The sequence below is a fragment of the Coenobita brevimanus genome, chromosome 29, assembly GCF_032717465.1.
Source record: "Coenobita brevimanus isolate Jiangsu-jjx chromosome 29, ASM3271746v2, whole genome shotgun sequence".
Lineage (NCBI taxonomy): Eukaryota > Metazoa > Arthropoda > Malacostraca > Decapoda > Coenobitidae > Coenobita > Coenobita brevimanus.
In genome coordinates, this window is record NC_136982.1 from 12810351 (window position 1) to 12837400 (window position 27050).

Here is a 27050-nt window from a genome sequence, read left to right on the forward strand (position 1 = left end):
TTAGCCAAAAATCAGAGATTAACCCTAGAACATTATACTTGGTATGGCAGATAGTACTTACATTCAGCTTTCTCCAGAGAGAGGTGTTGAGCCTTCGTGGACTACCCAAGGACTTGTGGAGACTTACAAAGTTGGGTAACAAAATCTTCACTTTCACACCTCCAGCAACCCGGTTTCCCCTCTACCACAGCTTCGTTTTATCACAGTAAACTTTATACTACAACGTATAGGTGGTTTGGAATCCGTATTTGTGCACTAAGCACTGAAAATAAGGCTAAAATCAACGAAGCATACGGCCGACATGCAGCACGGCGGCGGTCTTCCCGTCACTCAACAAACATTTCCATTTTCACAGCTAAAAACACGTATACTACATTATTTTCAATCATATTACTTCCCAAAAGATCACCACAGCGCGTTTTTTATTCTGCCTTACGCCTGTCAGTTTATTCTCGTTCCTGTCGGCCGCTCGCACTGACTCGGAAGAGCTAGAACTCGCCATAATGTCACTTTGAAAGCCTGCAGTAAACTGATGCTAAACAGGGGCAAACCGTACGAAAAAAAGCTAGTGTGACAGCTGGGGAAACAAGCGTTTCCTATTAGCATAAACTGCTTGTGAGAGGAGAGCACAGATTTACAGTTCTGAGCAGTCAGAGCGCTGCCATGTATCACAGCCAGGCTGGCCGGGCCATGGTGGGGGGGGAGGGGGGAAAAACGCAATACTTGGCAACAACGGAGGTCAGTAGTACAAAGGTAATGTATGCTAATTGTAGCTAAAGGGAGATGGTACTGATAGACAATACCAGCTGGAACATCCTTGCCCACGTTTATTCAAAATTAACTCGAATCGCAAACGCGACGATCCACCGTTATGTCCTTTTCGGCGAGTGTCGCAAATGCAACGCCCCGTGTTTTAAGGGTTAAGAGATCCCGAGACAAATTCATGCAATACACGGCTGACTTCTCGTCGAGAAGCAAACACAAAGTGGAGAGGAAGGTGATGTTTACTCCCAAGTTTGCTGAAGTCGACCGCTCCATGTTGATTTGGTATTGACAGCAACATGCTGCTGGTGTGATAGTACGTGGTACGGGGCTGAAGGCTGCTGCTGAGAAGTTCGCCAGGCTTCACGACACCCTAGACTTCAAGGCATCCGAGGGTTGGCTCTTCGCCTTTAAGTTACGGCATGGCCTTACCAACCGCAAGGCTCATGGCGAAGCTTTGGACGCTAACGAGGATGGAGTTGACGAGTTTCGGCACAAGGTGAAGGGCTTGATTGACAGGGAGGGCCTCACTCTCGGTCAAGTGTACAACGCTGACGAAACTGGTTTATTCTATCGCTCTTTGCCAACAAACACTCTAGCCGAGGAGACGGAGAAGCGTGTACCTGGCCGCAAGCTCTGCAAGGAATGGATATCTGCTATGTGTTGTGCCAATACTAACGACATGCACCGGCTTAAGCCCGTTATTGTTGGCCGCACAAAGCAGCCTTGGTGTCTTCGTGGGGTGATGGATGTCCTTCCTGTTGGCCGCGCAAAGCAGCCTCGGTGTCTTCGTGGGGTGATAGATGTCCTTCCTGTCGTCTGGTACCATTCTTTGAAGGCATGGTTCACAGCCCAGATCTTCAAAGACTGGTTCCACCACCATTTCGTTAAGGAGGTCACACATTACCAGACGGAGAAACTGGGAATCCCACGCGACCAGGTAAAGCCCCTCCTTCTCCTCGACAATGCACCTGCCCACCTGTGCGACAAGGACTTGGTGGCTGAGAATGGCCACATTAGGTGCATGTTTCTGCCACCTAATACGACTGCTCTCATCCAACCAATGGACCAAGGAGTGATCGAGGCAACGAAGAGGCTGTACCGGAGGAAGTTCCTGAACGAGGTGATGGTTGTTCTTGAGGACGAAGACGAGCGCAGGGAGGGACAGGACACGCGAGGCCAGCGGACTTTGGAAAACCTTCCCCGCTACAACATCAAGTCTGCAATCTACAACTGGGAAGGAAATCCCTGTCAAGACTCTAGAAAATGGTTGGTCTTGTCTGCTTCTTGGAATGGATGTGGAGTACGATTTCCTAGGTTTTGACGTGGATGACTTCCATGCACGTCTACATATGCATGGTGACGATGTTGATGTGGACGACGTGCGTGAGTGGTTGGATGACGACAAGGGCGATCCTAGGTATCAGACCCTGTCTGATAACGAGATCGCATCTTCAGTTGCAAGTATCAGTACCCAACTTGAAGATTCTGACGAGGACGGCGACGATGATGCGGACTCCTCTCAGCATGACACAACTCTAGCCATCCCCAAGCTGAGCGCACTCTGGGAACACCTAGAGTTCGTTCTGGACTACTGTCATAAAAGACTTTGTAGTAACTTGTAGAGAAGTTTTGTTGTTTAGTTGTCACTCTCAATTTCTTGTAGTAGGAATTAAAGATGAATACAGTGAGTTGACCTTAATTTATTATCTTCAGAGAAAATCTAAGTTGAGCAGGGTATGTCTTACAGAGACAATATAATAAGTAAGTCTAGTTGGGCCCCTCTTTCTTGTTCACTCTCTCCACTACCTGTCGGTTCTAATGCTAGCCTCCTTCTGAGCTCTGCTTCCTAAATTCTGGTGAAACAGGGGTCGTGTCACGTGTGTTACACTGTGGTTGGAAAGTTCCAGAAACCTGTGTGTGAGTATGTGTGTATGTCACTAGGCTTTGTTCGCATGCTATCTCGCTGACACACTACCTACATCATGCCCTGACTTTGCTACTTCCTGTGTATGGTCATTTCCTCAGTTAACTTGCAAAATCATTTCCCTTTCCAAGGCTTGCATGGAGCTGTCTATTTATCTATCTATCTATTATGATTTGTAATTATAATATGGACTCATAACATTGCTCGGCCACGCTGCTGAAGGTCCTCCAACAGCAATCATCATTGACATATGCTAACCTATTAGTACATAATATTGATTATAATATTGTATACATATAATATTCATAGTAAATTGCAATGGTTCAGTAATATTACATATTAAACAAGTTGTATACATATTTGAATAAATGCACTAAAGGTAAACTGTTTAATTGTAATACAGTATGTACATGGGTTATTGTAGTGAAATGCATACACGCAAGAAAAAAAAATAGTTTAGAATTAAGATTATGGTAAGAGTTATTAATATTTCATTTAAAGATAATGGTACTGGTATGCCATACTTCTATATCATGGGTCATTCTTCTTTACATATATATATATATATATATATATATATATATATATATATATATATATATATATATATATATATATATATATATATAATTAATACTATATACAAAATATGTACACTTCATTCAGGGGGGGTTAACTTGGATGTTAACTCTCCCCCCACTAAATACTGACTCCAAATTTGCAATTCTTGCATGCATTCTGTGCATTGCGAACAGCAGTACTGCAAATACAATGCAGAAGATTATAAAGACAGTAGGTGCTGGGCTATACACATAATATGGGTTGAACATACTCAAACTCAAATCTTCCCAGGGCTTCATTGTTTCATTGATCAGTTGCATAGTTTCAAATGTAGGTGAAGTCAACTTAATACTTGTGCTCATGTTTAAGTCCATATCAGGCAGTGGGTGGAAATGTTTGTGTGTATGATAGAGGATGGCATAGTGATTGATTGTGGATAAAGTAGACATGGCTGGTGTAAATACCGCACAGTAGTCTGGTGCTATGTATAATCCTGGGGCTGAAGTATGAGATGGTGATATATCTGGACAGACTATGTAAACTGATGTGTTATGAGTGAAATAAAAAAACTGCAAGTATCCGATGCGTTGATGGTGTACAAGTTTATCTGGAGCAAAAGTGAAATTGCAATGATTATGAATATTGTCATTTCTTATGATAGCCATTTCACAAGGGACTGTATCAGTAGGCTGAAACGTGAAAATGTACGCAGGACAAAGATGAACAGCATGTAAGGATGTGCGGCACTTTCGTTCAATCGTTGATTCACTTGCGAAAGTGACAGTGTTCCGTCTCTTGGAGACCATGATGAGTTCGGTGTCTGTGTTGATGTTGATGATGACCAAAGTGTTGTTATTTTTATAGGGGAAGGGATGTATTTGGTATACTGTGAACAGGTCTTCAGTTATGAATGGTACATGAACTACTACTGATGTTGGTGTTAGTGTTGCTTCTAAATATGGATAATATTGCATGAATTCCCTACTTCGGAACAAAGGCTTCAATTTATGTTTATGTATGCCTTGACTAATTATCTGACGTAGCTCATGAACTGGGAGTAAGTCATTTGTGATCTTGGCATCACCAGCATTCGAAATTCCTTGCATAAGTGCCCTGTAACGATCTCTAGTGTTGTCTAATTGTAGTAGAATCGTGTCATTATGTTCTGTGATGATGGAGAAGTGTTGGAAAAGTGTTATGTTACGTTCCATTTAATTAATTTTATCTACACTTTCGAGAGCTATGTTTTCTGCCTTTTTCAGATTTTTCACAATTGTCTTCATTGCTGAGTTCTGTCCTGTGATGAATTTATCTTGGTATGTTAGTACCTGAGCTATTTTAATAAATTTGTTGTTTATTTCTTTAAGGTCATCCTCTGTAGCCAATCCAAAGATGTTCCCAAGAACTGCGCCACCCAGGTCGAACAAACTGCGCTTTTGGCGAGTACGTGTGATGTTGTTCCTGTCGCTCAATACCTCCGTTCCGTAAGATGGGAGATCTTGGATCATGATGAGCATAGTTGACTTTGCCTGTTCTATTTTCCATTTTGCTAACTTCACTATTTCATTCACTTCCTTTGTGTTATGTGCTTGTGAAACATAGCTTCCTATCATGAAGTCCAGGGTTCGCATAGGCTTCGCGAGGTTTTCTAGATAAGAAGGTAATTCATACAAGTAATCCAGACTTATTTCAGTACTCATGACGTCTTTTACGATTGAAGTCGTGGCCGTTGGAGCTATGAGGCATCCTTGTCGTACTATGTGTTGGGGGTCTAAGTGCGCATATCCTCTTGCTATGTAGAGGAGAATCCATAGCATAAGTCCCTTCATCGTTACCTACAGAAAAAAAAAAAATCTATTAGTGTCCTAATATGGTCAGGCTGTGGTCGATGATAGTGATGATGTGCGTTACGGTTTATTGTTATTTCATTTATAGAAGGAGTTGAAATCGATATTTAATTCTCGTAAATGATGTACTGTAGATGTTATTGGAACAGTTGCACCTATGTTTGATTGTTTGGTATATGACCTTAACTTCTTTTTGTAATCATTGTTGTTTTCTTGCTTGGTTTCTTGAGGTATGTTCGCCTGTTCGTTTGTATCCGATGCTGAATAATTATTGGATAGATCCCTTGAAACTCGTTTTAAATGGTCAATATGAACTTGTTTCTCTTTGCCAGTTGACAATGATTTAATTAAAACTTTGTTTGCTTTTAAGTTAATTACTCTATATGGGCCCTCAAATTTGGGGGATAATTTATTGTCTCTCGTATGAATGATACCATAAACAATGTCTCCTAAGCTGATAGGTGAATCTCTTGCCTTCTTGTTAAATGCCTCCATCATTTCTTCCTTGGACATCGTTAATTGTTTTTTGACTCTTTTATGTATGTCCTGGAATTCACGTAAACGGAGTTTAATCATCGTAATTGTATATGGGCAGACTGTCACCTTCTAGGAGCTCATATGGTAGATTTTTATCTGTCCCATATATAATGAAATGTGGTGTGTCACCTATGGATTTACTCATAGATCCATTAATTGAGGCTTCTACTCTGGGAATCCAATCATCCCAGCTTGCATAATTTTCACTGAGAATGTGTCGTAGCACATCTAATACTTTTTTGTTTTGTCTCTCTACTAACCCATTAGATGCTGGGTGATAGGCTAAAACGTTAACCTTTTTGATGTTGTATTGTTTACATATTTCTTGTAAGATCTCAGAATTAAATTCTCCTCCATTATCACTTATTATTACCTTTGGGGTAGTAAAGCGACATATTACATTATCTGTTATTGCCTTTGGTACTGTCTCTGCTGTCTTATCTTTAATTGGGGCTAAAATGGCATAACGGGAAAAATGATCCGTTGCTACGAATAGGTATAGGTTATTATTGTATGATAATGGCATCTTGAGTAAATCAGCAGCGACAACGTCCCATGGCTGATGTGGTACAGGGTAATTACCCATCGGTGCAGGTGTGATTGGGTATCCTTTGTGTTTTGCACATGATTCGCATCTGTCTATATGATTGTTTATATCTTTTCGTAATGAAGGCCAGTAATATAACAGGTGGGCTTGTTTGAATGTCTTATCCTTTCCAGGATGTCCTGTATGTGGGCTATCGTTTATCGTTCGTAATACTTGAGGTATCATGTCATTAGGTACTACCAACTGGTTAGTATTTCTTTGGCGTTTTGGTTGTTAAGAGTTAATCTTGTATAATGTATTATTGACCATTGTGAATTGTTGGAGTGGTACATGCAGTTTGGGTAATTGTATGTCATCTCCACTTTCTAACTTGTATACAACTTTAGACCATATTGGGTCAAGTCTTTGTGCCTTTGCGATATCCTCGTGGTTTGGGATATTTCCTTTGAGATCTAATGCCGCGACCTGAATTGTGTTCGGGTTCCTAGATAATGCGTCAGCTACTATGTTTATTTTACCTTGTATATGATGAATTTGTACATTGTAGTTTTCAACTGTATATTTCCATCTTGCTCTCCTCCCAGAAAGGAGTTTTTCTTTAAACATACCCACCAGTGGTTTATGGTCGGTGAATAAGTGGATTTCCTAACCATATACCAAATCTCGAAACTTTTGTAATGCAAAAACCACTGCAAGTGCCTCTAAGTTTGTAGTGCAATAATTTTCCTCTGCACCTTTTGTTTGTCTGCTGGCAAATGCAATTGGTTGATTCTTTCCTCTTTTATCTTCCTGCACCAGTACAGCCCCTAATCCTTTAACTGATGCGTCTGTACAAATAAGAAATGATTTTGTGTAATCCGGATATGCTAAAAGAGATGCATTTGTTAGTTTAATTTGTAGATTGTTAAATGCCCTTTTTTGTTCTTCTTCCCATTGGAATATAGCATCTTTTATGAGTAGTTGGAATAGAGGAAAGGCTATATGAGAGAATTGTGGTTAGAATGACCTATAGTACCCAGCTAGACCTAAAAATTGTCTAACTTCGTCAGTCGTAGTGGGTTCAGGAAAATCTCTCACTGCCTGTATTTTGTCATCCGTGGTGTGACTACCATTAGAACTTAATTTGTGGCCTAAGAAATTTATTTCCTTAAAGCAAAATTTGCATTTTGAAAGCTTAATTTTTAAATCAGCATCACTAAGCTTTTGTACAGTAAGGGAGGAAGGTAGAGTCCCAGAGGATTGGAAGTCAGGTATAATTATTCCCTTGTACAAAGGAAAAGGGGAAAAAGAAGTGTGTGGTAATCATAGGGGCATCTGTCTTCTTAGTATAATAGGAAAAGTGTATGGTAGGATACTTATTGACAGAGTTAGAGAAAGAACAGAGAAATTAGTTGGAGAAGAACAGGGAGGCTTTAGGAAGGGAAGAGGTTGTGTAGATCAGATATTCATTCTTAGATCTTTAGTGGAAAAGTTTCTAGAGAAGGGAAAGAAGTTGTATGCGGCTTTCATGGATTTGGAGAAAGCATATGACAGGGTGGATAGACAAGGATTGTGGAAAGTGTTAAGAATATGTGGAGTAGATGGGAAGTTGTTGAATGCTGTGAAGAGTATGTACGATGGTGCAAAGGCTGCAGTGCGTGTGGATGGTGAACTAAGTGAATTATTCTCTTTGAAGGTTGGGTTGAAACAGGGATGTGTCATGTCTCCATGGTTGTTCAATCTGTACATGGATGGGGTAATAAAAGAGGTACAAGGTAGGGTAATGGATGTTGGAGTGGCCCTGGTGAGAGAGGATAGTGTTTGGAAACTCCCTGTACTGTTGTTTGCAGATGATACTGTGCTGTTGAGTGAAGACGAAGGGGAGCTGCAAGGCTTGGTGGATGAGTTTGGGAGAGTGTGTAAGAAACGGAATCTAAAGGTGAATGTAGGGAAGAGTAAAGTGATGGTCTTTGAGAGAGGTGAAGTCAGTGAATGGACAGCGAGGTTGGATGGTGAGGAATTGGAAAATGTGAGTACGTTTAAGTACTTGGGTAGTGTGATGAGTAAGGATGGAGGTTTGGAGGGTGAAGTGCTTGAAAGGGTACAGCAGGGAAGAAAGGTTGCTGGTTCTTTGAAAGCAGTGATAAGAAACAGGGAAGTGAGCATGGAAGTGAAAAAGTTACTACATGACAGTATTGTGATACCAACTCTACCGTACGGAAGTGAAGCTTGGACGTTGTTGGAAGGACATAGGTCAAGAGTGAGAGCAGTGGAAATGAGTTATTTAAGAGGAGCCTGTGGAATCACATGGAGAGACAGGCTGACGAATGAGGATATAAAAGAGCGTTGTGGTGTGGATGTGGATGTGATAGGAAGCGTTATGAGGAACACACTGAGGTGGTTTGGCCATGTGGAGAGGATGGAGGGTGAAAGACTGACGAAGAGAGTGTATGTGAGTGAGGTGGAGGGGGGAAGAGGGAGGGGGAGGCCGAGGATGAGATGGAGGGATGGGGTGGAGAGGTATATGAGAGAGGGGGGTGTGAGTTGGGAGCAGGGCAGTGAAATGGCGGGGGACAGGGCGACCTGGAGGCGATTTGTTTGTGGCCACCCCAAACGGGATTGAGGTGTCTGGCAATAGATAGATAGATAGAAGTCTAATTTCCTGAGATGATCCGTAATATTCTTCGTTGCGATGATAATATTGTCAAAATAAACAAATATTCCTTGTCCTAAAATTCCGGACAATAATTCATAAGACGCTGGAATGTGCCTGGGGCTGTCCTCAGTCCCATCGACATTCTTGTATATTGGTAATGGCCTCTGTTTGTGGAAAAGGCAGTGTATTTACGTGACTCCTCTGAAACCGGTATCTGATAATAGCCGTTTAGGAGATTGATGGTTGAGAATATGTTATTCTCAGGTCCAATATTCTGTAGAACGTCGCTTAGCAATGGCATGGGAAATCGGTCTGGGATTGTGTGATTGTTTAGTTTACGGTAATCTACTACTGCACGCATTTCTCCATTTCGTATGGGCACGAAGAATAATGGGGCATTCCACGGGGAGACTGAAGGCTCAATAATTCCAAGTTTTAACATGTCATCGACATACTGATTTGCAAGTGTACGTTGGGAGTGTGGGATGCAGTAAGCTGGTACGAAAATTGGTGGTGTTTCTGGGTGCACATTAATCTTGTGATTAATCAGGTTAGTACACCCTAATTGTTCTCCGGGTAATGGTACGGTGTCCCTGTGTGTTTCCAGCAGAGTTAACAAATTTTCTTCATCAAATTCACCTGAGTGAATTAAATTCTCTTTTATGCTTTCTCTATCTGTACATTTTATCTCACTTGTCACTCCAGCTATAACTATTTCCTTCACAGGGCCCGGACATTTTTCAGTATTAACTATGCAAGTCCCCTTTTTCAACTGAACTTCCCCATTCATGTGATTAATTATGAATATCTGAGTTTGCCCTTCGTCGTTCATCTGACATAATGCGTTTTCTACTGACAATCCTTTTACTTTACATAATTCTTCTAAGACAAGAACAGTACTATTCCATAATTTGCTCTTTATGGTAACTTTCATGTAGGAATTAGGTGGTATAACTAAATCATTGGTGAGATGGGCTGGAAAAACTGATAAATCAGTAGTGTTATCTGGGTCACTAATTCTGGAGGATGGGGCTGGTGGTGGGAGTGGATCTATACACTCATCTGTTTGTGTATGTTTGTTTAAGCCTTTAATATTACCAATTCTTTTTGGTTTTCTTTTACTAATCGGTGAGGGCTCTGATGGTATTTCCTCTATGAATTCATTGTCAAAGTCTATTCCATTCATTTGTGGGAGTATAGTTATGTTCTCTGCTCTCATGGATCTTAAGCCCAGTAACATATGAGCTTTAATTGCTAAGTTTTCAACGATATAGAAAAATGCAGAGAATGGTCTTGTAGTCTCTGTGAAACTGATATTTAACCTTATCATACCTTTCTCTGTAATTTTTTTTCCCATGTACCGTATATAAATCTAAATCAGCTTCTTCCAGAAAAGGTTACTTTCTTCTTATTTCTAAGAATTCTATTTATTTCTTCATGTGTTATTAAGTTCACTGGAGAGCCTGTATCTAAAAATAAGGAAACGTTTTGATTCTCACATACAGCTGGTATCAAGATACACTCATTTCCCAACATGCCTCCTATGTGAATTTTAGACTTGTTTTTCTTTACGTTTGTTCGTTTTTTGTTATGACTTGGTCTTCACCCGATTTGAACACAGACACAATTTTTTCTACTGTTTTGTAGTCACTGGTCCAGTGCCCTTGGTATCTATGATGCCTACAGTAAGGACCAAATCCTTGTGTCTTATGTCTATCCTCTTTTGCTTTGATAAAGCATTCATACCTTGTGTGTCCTGGTTTTGCACGGTAATGACATAGAATGGACCTATCTCTTGACCGTGACCTACTAGGTGACTTCCCATAAGTAGTGTTGTTTATGGCATGAGACCCGCTCGGGCTGCGCGAAAACTTATGAAATTGCCTGTAGCCTGGTGTTTGTGATCGAACCCTCGTCACATTTGGTTGTTTGCTCTGCCTGCTTTCGGGTCGTGATTGATTTTGTTCTCTGTTTGGGGTTGGTGTAGATGATTTGACAGCTGATACTGTCTCAGGTACTCTCATTCTACTAGAATGTGCGGGTGTGTCGACCATACCTGCTTTACTGCACTGCATCTCTACGTCATTCATTAAGTCTAGTAAGCACATGCCTGGGGTGTACGCGATCGTCTTGGCGATCTTAAGGGTCCTATCAGGTAATTTACACAAGGCAGCTACATAACCAATGCAGTCCACGATGAGATCTGGGGACATCTTTCCATCATCTGTTATCCAATTTGAGTTTTCCAAAGTAACTAACAATGTTCTTTTGATTGTGGAGACATCAGCAGTTATTTCACTGAGCACATGGTTTGTAGTGTGCTCCCTTACAAGATCTACAATCTTATGTAATTCTGGAATTATACCTGGCAAGAAGTTCATACCTCCAGAAAATTTCTTCAAAAATTCAGTTTTAAATTCATCATATGTCCTAGCCTTGAGGAGCTTGTCTGATCGCAATAAATTGCTTGCTGGACATCTTTCCTGGCTTATGCAAGATGAAAGAATGGCAATTTTCTCTTGTTCATCAAGTATGTGGCGCTTGATGAACATTTGTTCGCACTGACTGACCAATGAACTGACGTCAATGTGATCTTTTTCTGTGCCAGAGAATTTTGGGGCAGTTTTATCTTCATGGTAAACATACACATGAGGTGGGGATGTTAGATCCGCGGTATTTGTTTCGTGATTCATTTTCACTGTTTGCTCTGTTAATTTAACTTGGACTTGTTTATCGTTGTGTGAGGGAATGGTGAAATAAGATTCACCTGCACGTTGCACTATATCAAGTATATTCTGATAGGTATGCAAGGCAGAAACTAAGTCCTCACTTGCTACGTCAGGGGGGGTTTCCCACTCATCATCTGGAACTGACGTATTTGTTTCTTGATTTTTAGTTTGTGGTAAGGTTTGTACAATGGGTGTGTTGCCTTGGTGCTCTCCTAATTGTGAATCTTTTGTTGGAGCTGATTGTGTTTCATCTGGTATTAAAGTGGGTGGTGGTGAAAATATCCGTCATTAAGATATGGTGTTATGAAATACGCATTTTGTTTATTTATGTCCAAACTAAATAGATGAGTAAATGAGTTGTAATAAATAATAGACAGTGAGTGTCTAAGTGTATATAAAGAAATAACTAAAGGAGTTGAATATACCTAATTTTAGCACTAAGAAGAAAAGAGTAAGTATAATTTCACCCATTTGATACAGATCGTAGAGGCGTGTCAATGCAAATGTCGATCTCGGAAGAAAAATGCGGGGTTGATTGAAGATTTCTTGATAATTCTAGTGCTGTGTTGGTGGACGATATTACTCAGGAAATTCCATGGCCTGGTGTTTGTGGTGGTTAACAGCTGTCACAGGCAAACCTCAGCATAGAACGTCGAATTTCCAACTCAGTACTGTGAAAATAAATGAGTATGAGTAGGAGCTATGTGAATAATGAGTAACGAGTAGTTGGTGAGAAGTGCCTGGTGTCAGTCACACGTTGCTTGACGTAGCCCTAAGTCAGCAAACTCGCGTTGTGATGTCATCTCAGCACATACTGATGTCGGCTTCCCACACTGGTAGCTGTGGTGAATACTGAGTAGCGATGCGTAACCTGGGTGAAGAAAGGTGAGTAAGATACGTTATAACTGTGGCTCTGGTGTTTTGCTGCGTGTCTTGACCTCTGCGTCAGTGATGGAGGTAGGCGGGAGAGAGTGGTGGAGGTTTGTGTGCTTGTTGCTTTGGTCTTTCCTCTTCTTTACTTGCTTTGTTTTATACTCTTCTTCTGCTGCTTGAAGTTACGTGAAGATTATAGGGTTGTTTTGTAGACTTGTAGGCTATTTGCATTGTAGGCTGTACTTTGTAGGAATTCACTGTAGAACTGAAGCTAACCTTGTAGAGTCTCGCCTGCTTTTGTAGAAATTCACTTTTGATTCGGAGACGATGTCCGTAGAATTCGCTGGCCACCAATATGTCATAAAAGACTTTGTAGTAACTTGTAGAGAAGTTTTGTTGTTTAGTTGTCACTCTCAATTTCTTGTAGTAGGAATTAAAGATGAATACAGTGAGTTGATCTTAATTTATTATCTTCAGAGAAAATCTAAGTTGAGCAGGGTATGTCTTACAGAGACAATATAATAAGTAAGTCTAGTTGGGCCCCTCTTTCTTGTTCACTCTCTCCACTACCTGTCGGTTCTAATGCTAGCCTCCTTCTGAGCTCTGCTTCCTAAATTCTGGTGAAACAGGGGTCGTGTCACGTGTGTTACACTGTGGTTGGAAAGTTCCAGAAACCTGTGTATGAGTATGTGTGTATGTCACTAGGCTTTGTTCGCATGCTATCTCGCTGACACACTACCTACATCATGCCCTGACTTTGCTACTTCCTGTGTATGGTCAACATTTCCTCAGTTAACTTGCAAGATCATTTCCCTTTCCCAGGCTTGCATGGAGCTGTCTATTTATCTATTTATCTATCTATCTATTATGATTTGTAATTATAATATGGACTCATAACTCTACCAGGAACATCCGGACTGCGACAGGGAGATGGGGCCCTTGGGACTTGTGGAGGAAGTGCGTGCTTGCAGGCAGCACATCATTAATCATCAGAATCGTTGTTCCTTGCGTCAATCAACGATTGACAGTTTTTTCAGGCCCGTGACCCCCGCTGTGCCCAGCCATGGCTCCACTTCGTTGCCTTCCCAAGACAGGCCCTCATGCTCCGAGCCACAGCCCAGCACATCAGCCACGGTGGAGTCACCGCTCGCTGTGAGTTTTTGTCTGTCTTCAGAGTCGTCTGCAGTGGGTACGCCATCATCACGACCCAGCGACGCACCCCTAGGTCACCTGCCAGGGATACTCTCGGACTCTGACAGTGAATAGATGCCAAGAACTTCTCCACTAGACCACACGGGAATTTACAGTGTTGTGCAGTGAAGAAAACAGTGCATTGTGTTAAGGATTTATAGTTGTGAGTGAAAAGACAAACCATTTCTGGACTAAATTTAACATAAATAAACTTGTGTGTTTTTGCTTTAGAAAATGGTTATAAGAGTGGAAAGACTTAAAGTGCAGAGTGCAACACTTATTAAGTTATATTGGAGCATAAGTTAGACAAGAGTGCACACTGTGAAGAGAATGGACTTCTGAGTGCAAATGACTAAGTTCAGTGCAAGACTTCATGAACAGTGTACTGAAAGTGCTTCAGGAAATCCTTCTTACTGTCAGAGTCTGAGAGGAGGCGGTTATTCATCGAGATGGCCATGGACTTGCTGTAAGTAGGCAGAATGTTTCATACTGTACTCTACTGTATTTTCCATACTATCCTTACCTCAAACACCTAATTTCTCTCTTTTATGTCCCTTATTGGTGTGAATATGCTGTGTTTTAGGTGCTATGCATGTGCAGTAGGGAGGTGTTTTTCTGAGTTAGGCTAGGTTAGGGTCCATAACTGCCAGTCCAGGAGTCCAGGAGGCAGGGACTTGTAAGTACCCAGAATGTTGAATATTGTATGAACCTACCTCAAAAACCTCATTTTATGCTTCTTTTGCATTTATTTCAGTCTTTTATGTCCCTTATTGGTGTGATTTGGGTCTTAAAAAGGTCCTATGCATGTCCAGAGGGAGTTCTATAGGTGTTTTTCTGAGTTAGGGTCCATAAGTACAAGTCCAGAAGCTGGGACCCAATATCCGGACAGGACCACTATCCGGACCTGCCTATGGCTCTATTACGTCGGATATTGGAGGGATTACTAATATATATATATATATATATATATATATATATCATCATCAGCCGCTTGAGTATCCACTGCAGGACCGGCCTATCCCGACCGAAGTCGGGACGATACAGCCAATGTATCTCTACCAAGTGGCTTAGGCTGTCTGGTGGAGATTGTATATAGGGTGAGAAGTGTTTGTAGGTGTAATTGTAGTGTTAGAGTGGCTTTCGATGTGTGTGTAGTCGGTGAACTAAGTGTAGTCGGCCCGCGCAAGTCAACTGGGTGCAAGCATACTTTACAGTAAGCGTCACTGGTTCAACCACAGCACCCCTTGCGTCCGCCAATGCAGTACGTGGCCGGGTGAACACTCCCAAAGTTTATTACCCTGGCAGGGCGCGAACCCTGGTCCACCCGTGTACGAAACGCACACTCTACCACTGTACCACAGAGGCTCCATATATATATATATATATATATATATATATATATATATATATATGTATGGCTATCTATCTATCTATATATATCAATCTATCTATTGCCAGACGCCTCAATCCCGTTTGGGGTGGCCACAAACAAATCGCCTCCAAGTCGCCCTGTCCCCCGCCATTTCACTCCCCTGCTCCCAACTCACACCCCCCTCTCTCATATACCTCTCCACCCCATCTCTCCATCTCATCCTCGGCCTCCCCCTCCCTCTTTCCCCCTCCACCTCACTCACATACACTCTCTTCGTCAGTCTTTGACCCTCCATCCTCTCCACATATATATATATATATATATATATATATATATATATATATATATATATATATATATATATATATATATATATATATATATATATATATATATATATATATAATATATATATATATATATATATATATATATATATATATATATATATATATATATATATATATATATATATATATATATATATATATATATATATATATATATATATATATATATATATATATATATATAATATATATATATATATATATATATATATATATATATATATATATATATATATATATATATATATATATATATATATATATATATATATATATATATATATATATATATATATATATATATATATATATATATATATATATATATATATATATATATATATATATATATATATATATATATATATATATATATATATATATATATATATATATATATATATATATATATATATATATATATATATATATATATATATATATATATATATATATATATATATATATATATATATATATATATGAGAACCCCCATGAACCGGCACTAATGGGAATTTGAAAGTGCCAGTCAAGTATTGCTACCGGACGTATGAGAACTACTCCTGTGGGTAGGTTATTTAAACATTTTTTGGCACCCTACTGTATACCTAACACTCCATGGCGCCATCCTACCACGAATTTCTACCAAGTTGAATGTTTGTATCACCTTGTATACCCAATATTTGTTGCTCAGATTTGGGTAACTATATTATTTCAATATTCTTAGCTTTGAGAAAAGTCATTAACCTCTTATCAAAAGGTAGGTCTGGAATAAATAAATGTTCACATGCTGCAGCACACTATTTATTCAAAGTAATAAATGAAAGAATTCATAGACATGGCTCATAAAATACTGTATATTTCTGAAGCATAAACACACGTTGTCCGATTGTTGCCAGGCGAATGGATGTTATTCTGTGCTAATGACTCATAAACATTTATTTCTTAATTATTCCTCCTGGCTGGAACACACGTTGTCTGAATGTGTCAGGAGTACTGTAATAAAATACGGAAGGACCTCTGCTGGCTGGAACACACGTTCGAACGTTGTCAGGAGCAGGTTATGCATTTTTTCTGAGCGACTGTTGTCTGTCTCCCCTCACCCGTCCTCATTCCTAAGAAGCCCATTGAATGAAAAATTTAATTAAGCATTCCACTTTGCAGATGATATCCCGCCTCATACCGAGAATTTTCAAGCATAGTCATATGCTAGCTGAACTACAAAACCAATACGTTAAGATAAATGATGTTTTTGTTGGCAAGTGACTTCGGTATCTTAAGCTGGCGGGAGCAAGTGACTAGGGAAACAATGGGTTAGTCTATTAATCTTTTTTTGAGCAAGAAACCTGGTAAGAATAACGATAATATATAATGCAACTCCGCAGCCTACTGATAAAATATTGTGTAAGTACTCACTCATCCTTACGAACATTGTTAGAGTCGAAGGACAGCTGGATGGTCATCCTCCACATCCACAGCTGATGTGGGTGGCACTGGTTCTGGCTGCTGCGGCAGTTTTGATGTCTGCTGTGCAGCTTTCTGGAACATCGTTCTAATATCACTTTGTTTAATTTTCTTGTGCCTCTCAGTAATCATCTGGTTATTCAGTTGGTGCAGAAACATTATGGATTGTGGGAAAAAAACGGCTTCGTCTTGGCAAACTTGATGACGGTGTTCATTGCATTTATTCCCTCACTCCATGAAATTTTAATCTCTTCAGGCGCTTCCTTGTCACTTTCTTGGTCCTTGGTGTTTTCTTTTCCTCTGTTCATAACTACATCTATTATTTGCTCGGTGCTAAAATTATGGGTGACAGGAATATTTTCATCAACTTTCAACCACTCCTGAACTTCTTTCTGGGAACAGTGTGGCCTGCCAAGTTGCCTACCTCCTGCTGAAGATCCTCACTCGATGTTTTTTCGGTCAGGAAGCCCTCAAATTGTTCGTCATCGTCAGAGCTTTATGATTCAATCATAACCCTAGGCCACATGTTGTGCCAACACCTACTGAGGGTTTGTTTCTTCACATTTTCCACGCGACTGCCAGAGTGTAAATGGCTTCTCTTGACCCGCCCCATCCTGACATTGTTGGACCTTTTTTTTTTTTTGGCTCAAACATCCGCTTTTGGTGAGAAACATCGAAAGTTCATAGACAAATCACTCACCTGAGGTTTAAAATACCGGATTTAGGTACGAGTACTTCCTTACCTGACTGGGTTTTCTAACAGGCTGGCACCAAAGAAATCGAGTTCTATGGGACGGTAACTATTTTATCCACTCATAAACAGTATTTATTTATTTACTTGGTACGAATTTGTATGTAGTACAAGAGTATATTGGTTTTTAAACAGTAATATAGGCATTATAAGCATTGTTTCACTCACTAACTCATTACCATTCATGACCTTTTTTTTCCCACATTACCTAATCATCATTTCTGACTGTTTCTTCCTCTAATGCTATGTAAACTTTGTCCTCTACATTATCATCGATTGGGGAATCACTCTGGCCCTGAATGTCTTTATTGGCCAGGTCACTGGTAACAGGTGAATTGCCGAGACAATGGCGTGCAGGGGGGGGGAGGTTATGCGGTGTAAGGCATTGTTCCTGCTTGGCATCTTGTAGAGGAATAGAGGAAGGTGTCCCGTGTATACTTGCCAAAAATCACTCGTGAAATCACTCGCGAAAATTGAAAATTGTGCAAATTAGGGACCTTGCAATGTTGCCGCATTAATTCACGTCGCCGGGACGGCACAGGTTAAGTTGAACTCCTTTTGAAACTCACGAAATTTCCCATCAGCATTTAGGATTTTTACGCATAAAGTCCCACTTGTACAACATCTTGATGTTTTGAATGACACCCTGGTCCACGGGTTGAACAAGGCTGGTAATATTGGGTGGCATGAACACTGCAAAAATTTTACCATTTACGAGCTGATCAACTGGGGGATGTGCTCGGCAGTTATCAAGCACAAGCACCACTTTACTGTCCTCTGGCTTACCAGTTTTCTTAAGATGGTTCTTAACACTTGGAACAAACACATGGTGAAACCACCAAAGAAAATTTCACAGTCCATCCAGGCATTATTCTGTGCAATGTAATAATCTGGCAAATCAGATAACCCTTTAAAACACCGTGCCTTGCCGTACTTGCCAATAACCAGCAGCTTGAGTTTGTGTGTACCCGCCGCATTTGCACAGATAAGCACAGTCACTCTGTCCTTAGTTTGTTTGAATCCATGTGCAACTTTCTCATGGCCACAAGCATCACCACATCAGCCCAGTTTCATTGGCGTTATATATTAGCTCTGCAGTCAATCCATGTTCAGAAACAAGGGCACTAAATTTGCTTACAAATTCGTCTGCAGAGACTGTGTCAGCAAACTTCTGTTCCCTCAAGATATCCAGCTGTCTTATTCCGTGACGAAGTTTGAAGTGACTTAATCAACCACTTGAAAAGACACACTTCTATGTTCATTTTTTTCATGAAATTCTTTTGCTTTTTCAATCAATAGAGGACCCGAAATGCACGCTCCCTCAGACCTCATTGTCTGCAACGCCTCATACAAAGCACGATCGAGGTTCTCTAACTTTGCTGTGCACAGTGTTCTTCGGTTTTCAGTGCCATCAGATGTTTCAGTTTTCATGAAAAATTCTTTAAGTTTCTGCGACTGTGCTTTGATATCGTAAATGGTGGATGAACCGATGTTATACTCTTTCATCAAGACACTGCGTTTCACACCACTTTCAATTTTCTTACAATCTCTAGTTTCTGTTTTAGAGTTAACACCATCCTTTTTCTCTTGTTAGAATCGTCCGTAGGCATTGCTGGATGATTTTGTGATAGACTTTTCTTGTAAAAGCGGCACAAAACACGGAGATAGTAGCGGAGCGACAGCAGCGACCTACTCAGGTCGGCAACAGTGCAGACAAAGGTCGCGCCGCTTTGTTCTGTACAAGGTCATCCACGTGTGCAGCCATCCACCCAGCACAACCTAGAACCACCTACCCAGCACAGACTAGAACCATCCACATGGCACGGCCATAAAAGCACGCAAAATTCAAATTTTTTTATTTATTTTTTTTTGTTAGTCAAACTTTTTATACACTCTGAATTTGCCGGTTTTTTAAAACTGACGTTTTTTTAACTTCCGGATGAATGTGGTTCTACTGTATATATATATATATATATATACAGTCAAGCCTCGGTAACTCGGACTAACTGGGGAGTAACTCAGTCCGAGTTATGCAATTGTCCGACCTACACGGGTTTGTACTCTAAATCTGCATAAGTCATCACATTTTCATGCATACATATTTTACGGCACAGCAAAGTACAATATATGGAAACTATGATGTCTTTTAACATTATATATATGACAACTTATATATATATATATATATATATATATATATATATATATATATATATATATATATATATATATATGACAAGGGGGAGGCGGTGGCTGATTCAGTAGAAAGGTGGCCTGCAGTCCTAATGGACCCACGATTGAATCCCGGCTGGGGCAGGGAACATTTTAAGGATTTGAATTTCCTAAAAGCAGACTTTCCTGATCTACCAGATGACCCGCCGACATGTCGTAAAAATACCCCCACTGATACCAATACACCAGTCCTGTATGAGACAGCCCTAGCATGTATTCAATATGGACGATGGGTGTTAGCGCCGAAGTGGTGACATGTGGAAGTGTAGGAGGACTACTGGGCCTTGGGATACGTCACCGACCCCAAGAAATAGGCCCTGAAGCCTTTGCCCAGAGTCGGACATGTAAAAAAAAAAAAATGTGCAAAAGGAAATATTTTCCATGACATTACATAACGTGAGATGGGCGATGATATGACGATTATTCCCGTGTGTCTAGTGGCGTCCCCAGAGCTAGAATTACTCTGGGGATGATGAGCTGTTGTCCAGCTCTATTTCCTCATCAGCCCTGGAGGTTGAAGGCTGCAGTGAGGGTGGATGGGCCTTGGCAGAGCTTGAAGGCCTCCCTTACAACTCTGAGACTTTGAAGCACCACGAAATGACATAGTTGGATAAGGATTTCCTGGCAAAATCACAAGAAAATACTGCAACACATGAATAGAGTACCATGAGACAGTATCACACACGTGACTGCGTGACTGCTCACAGTGTTTTTTTTTTTTTTTCATGATAATCATGGCGGCGCAACTGCAAGGGTCATATGCCGCCATATAACAAAGAAGTAAAAAGCAAAAACAAAAAACAGAGGATAAGCCACACAATCAAAAAGGAGAAATTCTAAATATCCTTAAGAAGTCCTGCCTCCTTCACAAAGGAGAGGGTTGCCCCTCCCAAGACACAGGCATCCTCCCCAAGCACGGAGGAAAGATGATACACACCACCATCCGTTTGGTGGTCAGAGAGGAACCGACGCCGCAAATCCTCAAGACTAGGACACTCCACCAACAGGTGCCGAACAGTCAAGGGAACCAGACAGTCATCAGAGAATGGAGGAGGAGCCCTCTCCATTAAAAAACCGTGAGAGAAACGGGTGTGGCCAATGCAGAGGCGGCACAAAGCAGTCTCCCATTGACGAGGGAAGCCCTGGTAACTGAATGAGCCCACCTTCTGGCAAATCGAGCGCAACTTTGGCACCCACAGCATTCCAATGTTCCTGCCAACAGCACCAAACCCTGAAGGCAATAAAGGAGCGCATATCTGCAGCAGGCAGACGATACAGAAGGGACTGTGCAAGAGGGGGACGAGCCGCTGCCGCCTTGGCCAGCTGATCAGCTCGTTCATTCCCTGCCACTCCTACATGAGCTGGAACCCAACAGAAATCTACACGACGTCCACGACGCCCTAAAAGGAAAAGCCACTCTAAAATGGATAAAACCAAAGGATGAGAGGGATTAAAAGACTCCATTGCAGAAAGAGCACTTCGTGAGTCACTAAAAACAGTAAAAGCAGTGTGGGGGAGAGTGAAGAGAATCTGAAGGGCAAATAGAATAGCAGTCAGCTCAGCCATAAAAACAAAAGCAGTCACAGGGAGGCTCCCACCTCGACAGAATGTGGGAAACACCACACCAAAGCCCACACCCACATCAGACTTAGATCCATCAGTATAAACTGGTATGCTGCTCACAGTGTAAACAGTGAGAGGTTGTCGCCAGGCAAATTGTACTGCGAAACTGGTGGGGTGGGAGTTTCTGAATGGGGGCGGCGCAACTTTAAATTTTTCAGATGCCCACTTAGTGACCCCCTTATCCGACCTGTACGGGGATCCAAATTATGCAGCTCTTACTTACCGAGGCTTGACATATCTATCTATCGATAGATAGACAGATAGACATAGATATATGAGAGAGAGAGATTGCAAGTCCATTGCTGAACAAATGCCTTCCCTAAACTTTTCCACGAATATGATGATGATGCCGTCATCAAGGTCCCCTTTTCTTCGCAATAAGCATGGAACAGGAGTTTCCCACTTCTTCCCTTAATGGAAGGTTCATCCTGGGAGGGGAGGGGCTGGGTGATCCAACGAGCCTAATCCGCTTCCTGGAACAAGTTCCAGTACCCAGTTGTGCAAACTGAATCCCCATTAGATGTCGATGTGGCTGACGGGGATTACGTTCAGCCAGACTCAGAATCTTGCAGTGAGGAAGAAATACCAACCCCCAAGAGGGCCAAATATATGAAAGCGACGATGTTATCCTCCCAGACAGCCTTAGCACCACCACCCCTTCCCACCACCCACCACCACCCTAGACCCTATATGATGATTCCTCTAGTGAGGATGAGTATCAGGAGGATCCTAGTGCTACACAGAGACTGCCAAAGTGGGTAGGATCCCCCCGTAAGGGGCCAAAGGCCAGGGAGGAAGTAAAAACGAAAAAATACAAGACAAATAGTGCTTTATTTTATTCACATGGGGCGAGGAGGATAGCGCCGCCATTGACCTTCCCCATGGAAATTCTCCAACTCATTTTAGTGCTTCCTCCTCCCTTATCGGTAGTGTGGGAATGAAAGGAAAGGGGAAGGGGAAAGGAAAAGGGAAAGGTAGGGGGAAAAAAAGTGACGGTTGGGAACAAGGTGAGGAAGAGCAAAATATTCCTCAGGTGAATTCTGACTTTCCTCCCCATCCTGACGACGGGGACAGTGGTGGTAATGGTGATGATGGTGGAGATGACGAAGCAGAGGATGAAGTGTCGTGGGAGTGGGAGGATGGGAGCAATTTTGTTCCCATTCACCAACCATTTACTTGTTGGGACACGGCAGGCTGTACTGTTCCCGAGTTGAACCAATCTTCTAAGAGGATCGATTTCTTCAAAAAAAATTTACCAGAGAGTTGGTTCTCAGAATCTGCATACCTTCTAATACATATGCAGCATTCTGCCGTGGCACAGCCCCACAAACACCCCATAGCGGACTGTTTGATGATGACATCTTTTAACGAGTTCTCCCTGTTCTTGGCCTTAGTTCTCTTGATGGGACTGATAAAAAAGAATCAGTTACCTTCTTACTGGACTGTGGACCCCCTTGTGCCAACACCCTTCTTTGGAAGAGTTATGGGGAGAAACAGATTCCAGTACATTCTCAGCCGGCTCCATTTCTATGACAATGAGGACTCCAGCAATGTAGGCAACACCGACAGGATGTGCCAAATTCACCTAGTGTTTGATCACCTGAGGGCACGATTCTCATCCTCTTTCTTTCCCTACAGAGACCTGGTCGTAGACGAGAGTCTCGTGCTATGGAGGGAAAACATTGTTTTTAGGCAATACATCCCAAGCAAAGGACACCACTTTGGGTTCAAAATTTTCGTCATGTGTAACTGCAGGACTGGGTATTTGCAGGACATAGTCCTGTACACTGGTGCACAGATGGAAATTACAGAGGATAGGACTCAGTTTGTCTGATGCAGTTATGAAAACAGTGATGCAGCCATACCTTCATCGCAGGCACCTCCTGTACCAGGACAACTGGTACACTAGCTCACATATCGCTCGGTATTTGCAGCAGCAAGAGATTGACACCTGTGGTACAGTGAAAGAAAACAGGCGGCACATGGTATAGGTAGGCAGGAAACTTGAAAGGAAGGAGGTGGTGTTTTTTCAAGCAAATAATATCCTCGCCACTACCTGACACCATAACCGCGTGGTAAACCTCCTTTTAACGGTTCATCGCCCCCTGATGCATATCACAAAGACCATCGATTACAGCAGTGAAAAACGTGTGCACATTTGGAAGCTTCAGGCTGTGATTGATTACAATATCAATATGCGTCAGGTAGACCAGTCGGATGCAATGACATCACGCCCATGATGAAGTGGTACAAGAAACTGGATGTAGCAGTTTTGAATGCTCACCTTCTCCATGCCAACACCACAGGATCCAGCAAGACTTTCGAGGACATCATCAGGGAGCTGTGGAGGGAGCTGACTGGCACCCATGGTCATGATCGTGCCCTTAGGAAATGTTCAACTGGTGGTGAAAATCCCCTATGCATCACCGAACGTCATTTTCCAGAATTAGTGACGGCACCAGGTGCGAAGAGGAATCCCCAATACAGGTGTCACGTGTGCCAACACAGCACAGTACGGCCAAGAAAACAGCGAAAGGAGATGCGTTACCAGTGTTTGAAGTGTGATGTGGGGCTATGCCTCATACCCTGCTTCGAAGAATAACCACACCCTACTCCTCTTCTGAACTACTTGGTGTGTGCGATAAAAGATGCAAGTGAAATGTATATAATTGTAAATAATAAGTAATGATAATTATCTCATAAGAAAGCGTAATATGGTAAGAAGCTAGTGTTAGTGATTTTATAATAGTGAGTGAAGTAAAATAAGTTACATATCTGTGTGTGTGTGTGTGTGTGTGTGTGTGTGTGTGTGCACGAGAAAATATACTAGTGAATGGACATGGCGTGAATACCTTGCCGTGCGAGAAAAGAAAACGGTAGTGTTTTGAGTGTGAGAGGAAACACACCAAGAGTGTGTAGACCATGAAAAGAATTATAAGTTATGTGGAAAACAAATATAATGAACAGTATAATACGTGTGGGCACAGACTTTCTACCTCAGAAATGTAGAATAAGAACTGTTACGAACATTATATGGGCAATCCAACTCACTCGCTTGTCATAATATGCCAGTGTACATAACTATGCTTGGGGACATTTCCTATATCATCTATATACCCAACAAGAGTGTCCTTGGCTCGAATACCATAATTAACGATGAAGTAAATGCAGAGCTTCTGCCTCCTCTTGCTCTGTGGCGGCAGCAGGAGGTGAAGTTTATGGGCGTTACTCTAGTTTTCAGCTGCCTGCTCAGGGAGAATCGACCTCAAAATCAACCTAAATGGCTTCTGTGAGTACTTTTATGGTTGTTCTCCATGTTTTCTGATCATTTCTAACGTATCTAGAAAAAAAAAAGGTCGAAAATTGACCAGCACCGCAGCTCCATGAGGGTCCAAAGTCTGCCAGCACGTGGCGGGCCTACACCTCTCCCAGCTGGATCTCTGGCACAAGAGGGTCTTGGAAGACGTTGGGAATGAGGTGGACTTGCCATCCAAGTCTGCTTCGTCCTCGTTCCTATCCACAAAGAACCACTACCCTTTCTAGCAGGACTCTGACTGAAGAAGGTCTCGAGAGACTTAGGGGAAAAATCGCAAATACACATATCCTGGATGGCATATGACTGAGGTGAGAAGATGTTTTTTGACTGCTGCAAGTAGGCCCGTTAGTATGGCGCTGCTAGGTCGAAGCAGTACTCAAGCTTGCTCACCACTACAAGGTAGCACTCCATTTGCAGGAATAAACTGTTCTTATTCAATAATGAATAAGTCAAAAACAAGAAAGTATAACATATCTTGTGTTGTAGTCAAAAGGATGTTGTTCTAGTACAACAACCTTATATATAGGACACTACACGTATGATGTGATGTTTGAGCAACCTATAAACATTATTTAAATCTCATACAAAATTTGCATGCGATACTTTTCCATTGTCACAAAACAGTTGGTTCCTGCAAATTATACAGCTATCTCTCTCTCTCTCTCTCTCTCTCTCTCTCTCTCTCTCTCTCTCTCTCTCTATATATATATATATATATATATATATATATATATATATATATATATATTGACTGGCAAACCTATGAGTCTCTTTAACCCATTGGAGCCCGGTGTCCGGAATATTGGACAGAACTGGGATTTTTCAAATCTTTATATAGTAGGGAACCCGCGGGTAGGGACCTATGAGCTTCGCGACTATGAGCCGATTGGCGGAAGGCGGTACGCTTAGTACCCACCCAGTGCCATGCCTCGCCCAGCACTCCTGGGATCCAATGGGAGATATATATATATATATATATATATATATATATATATATATATATATATATATATATATATATATATATATATATATATATATATATATATATATATATATATATATATATATATATATATATATATATATATATATATATATATATATATATATATATATATATATATATATATATATATATATATATATATATATATGTATATATATGTATATGTATATGTATATGTATATGTATATGTATATATATATCTATATATATATCTATATATATATCTATATATATATCTATAGATATATCTATCTCTATATATATATATATATATATATCTATCTATATATATATCTATCTATCTATCTATCTATCTATATATATATATATATATATATATATATATATATCTATCTATATATATATATATATATATATACATATACATATGTATATATATATATATATATTTATATATATATGTAAGTGTCCCGGGTTCGATCCCCGGGTAGAGCATTAAAAGCTTTCCTAGTGCGTCTCTCTCTCTCTCTCTCTCTCTCTCTCTCTCTCTCTGTACTGTTCTGCCACAGAGGCCGTACCACCTTGGTGAAATTGCAACGTCTATGTGATTTCAAGATCCATGTAAGTAGATACACTTCTGCTTTCCTTCTCTCATCAGTCCCACGTTTTTCTTTCCCCGTTTAAGTATCTGTATCCTTTCTTCATCTTCTGTCTTATCCACCCATCTCCTTTTCTTCTGTCTCCTGTTCCCCAACATTCGTGTTTATCTGCTGTTTCTTTGCCTCCCTTAATTTCCTCGTCCATCAGTCTTTCCAAATTCATTCGCTACTCAATGTAACTGGTTTCCCGTTCAACAGCTGCCTCCTCTTTCCCAATACAGCACCACACAGACACCATAAATCTCTCCTCACTGAGCCGGCAGGACTTCGGCGCCAAATCCACCAAGCCAGACAACTCGGGAGCTGAACCAACAAAATTTCACCGCAGCTTCAGGGCAACAACTTTTCTATTATAATCTTAGAAGGATGTGCAACTACCTCCAGAAGACATGATTTTGCTCAGAAAAGACTTTTCTTACTAATAATCAATCCAGCCTGACGACGTATTTTACTTCATGTTCTTTTAGCTTAGGGAAGAGTAGTTTTAGGTGGATAAGTTAGCACTAGCCGCAGTTAATTCATTCTTACTCGTCGTTCAGCAAGCTTGGAAAATAAATATTCCGACTCCTGGCAACAACTTAATGCTTTGTCTGACGCCCAACAGTATTCTGATGCACTGGTATTTGCAGTTTTATGACACTGTGGTGGGATTTAGTGGACGATCACTTAAGCCCGTTTCAACGATATTCACATAATCAAGATAT